Raw genomic sequence first — 2,021 nt, 5'->3', positions numbered from 1 at the left:
TGCCATACGAGACTTGGACAGTTCTGCCCGTCCCTCCAAATGTTTCCAATTCTTAATCATAAAATCAAGGGGTGAATCGGGAATGACTTTCCCTAGACCGGAACCCATGATTATATCCAAGCACAAGCAGTCTTATTTCCCTAAGTTCTACCTGCCTAGAAGCTGTTTCGTCCACGTACAACAACCGGTGTTCTCGGACCCCACTGGCTTTCTCCGTGAGGAGGGGCGTCTTGAGTCCGAGACCCTAGTCATTGGCCGTTATAACAGCATTTCTACCTTATATCTGTGTCTTTCGCCTTTCGGCTAGGCTGCTGGCTCTAACAGCGTTTAAATCAGCAGACAGATACCCTCAAAGACTGCTTCCAGAGACCTCTAGAGGTAAAACCAGAAACCCAGAAACCAGATAGAAACCAAAAACATACCTGACCTGAGGTACTCGCCGGTACCGTTCCTTTACCCGACTTGAGGATCTCGCCTTATTGGTCCCGAGGGGACCATCCACCTCCCGAGACTAACCCGATAGGTGAACTCACCTGGTGCGCGCTGGGGTGTCGGGGGATGGAGGTCTCCAAAGGCGTCAAGCTAGACGGGTCCCATCTGGGGTGCCAAATTGTGGTGGGAGAAACCTCCCTAAGGTTCGTTGTCTAGCTGTAATTTGATTGACAGACAACGCGGGTAAAGAAAGACAGCTGTTTATTTGCTCGAGCAAAGACCATAAAGCCAGCAAAAGGCAAAATGCCCCCCCACCAAGGGTGAGGTGATCTTTTATACTTATTACAACAAGGCAAGACTTACAGGGTTAACAAAAAGCAATACTTGGGCGGTGCTTTACAAATCTTTGTCCCAGTCCCTGCACAAGAAAACGGAGGTGAAGAATTTGTTAAAGAGGTCTGCCTTCTCCTCTGGCGTGACCACCAGATTGCCCAGCACATCTTGCAGGGGCCCCACGTTTCCCGGAGCCTTCTTCATCCTCCCTATATATTTGAAAAAGGACTTTTTATTATGTTTGATCTTGGACGCTAGTCCTAGCTCTATGTCCGCCTTAGCTTTCCTAACAGCTCCTCTACAGGCCTGAGCAACGGAGATCACCAGTGGCTCTGTACCCACCGCCGCCTCTTCCCGGTCCTGCAAGCAGAGGGGGATCATCAGCCATTCCCGGACTTCCTTGGTGAGCCAGGGGGGGTTTGGGAAGTCTTGCCCCCCTTGCTTCTTGTTGGGATTGTCACCCCTTGGGCCCTGGGAACAAAGCTCCATGTCGGGCTCTTTGTCACCTGCATGAACCCTGCCCTGGACCCCCAGCCCTCACCCCCTGCTGCACCCACTTCTGGGGAGGGGGTGGGAAGGGGAGGAAGGCACAGCTGCAACTACCCCAGGGCCTATGCCTACCCCAGGGGTCTGTCTCCTGCCCCCATGGTGCTGGCTGCACTAGAAAGGGCTCCACGTGCAGCTGGAGCACCCTGCACGGCGTGTGTGGGGGCAGCTGCCAGACCACCCGATGGGGACCATTACCTGCTGCCGTCCAGCCAGGGCTGCACTGGGAGGGGGCGGCAAGGCTCAGCCTGGGTGCAGGCGGTCGGGCCAGGCCGTGCTGCGGGGCCTGCCATGCAGGGAGGGCACTGGCCGTGGGGGGCTCCCAGCGGTGCCTGGGGCCTGAGAACAGCAGTGTGGCCGACCGGGACACGAGTGTCTCTCCCTTCTGCCCGGGGACGAGGGGCTCCATCCCTGCACTGCTCCCCTCCGCAGCCCAGAGGCAGCAAACATCAGGCCCCGTGCAGATGTGGAGATGTTTTATTGCCCGTAGACACGGCACTGTATGGCACGGTGTTGGGCACGGCTGCAGCCAGTGCAGGGGGCAGAGTGGGCCTGGTAACGATGCAGCCCTGGGGTCGTGCCCGACTCAGGCACTGTCCACATGCATTTCTTCACCTGGCTGGGCCTGGGCCGCGGGCACGGAGATCACCAGTGGCTCTGTACCCACCGCCGCCTCCTCCCGGTCCTGGGAGCAGAGGGGGATCATCAGT

General features: G+C 57.2%; 1 long non-coding RNA gene across 1 annotated transcript in view; it reads right to left on the bottom strand.

Moving 5' to 3' along the window:
- Positions 1–1,783: 1,783 nt before the first annotated feature.
- LOC106723482 overlaps positions 1,784–2,021 on the bottom strand; it is a 931-nt gene continuing 693 nt past the window's right edge. Inside the window, exon 3 of the long non-coding RNA XR_001359302.2 lies at positions 1,784–1,996. This is a non-coding gene — a long non-coding RNA (uncharacterized LOC106723482). The remainder of the gene's footprint in view (positions 1,997–2,021) is intronic.

Source organism: Alligator sinensis, unplaced genomic scaffold (assembly GCF_000455745.1).
Source record: "Alligator sinensis unplaced genomic scaffold, ASM45574v1 scaffold2378_1, whole genome shotgun sequence".
Taxonomy (NCBI): domain Eukaryota; kingdom Metazoa; phylum Chordata; order Crocodylia; family Alligatoridae; genus Alligator; species Alligator sinensis.
This window is presented reverse-complemented; position numbering and strand designations above follow the sequence as displayed.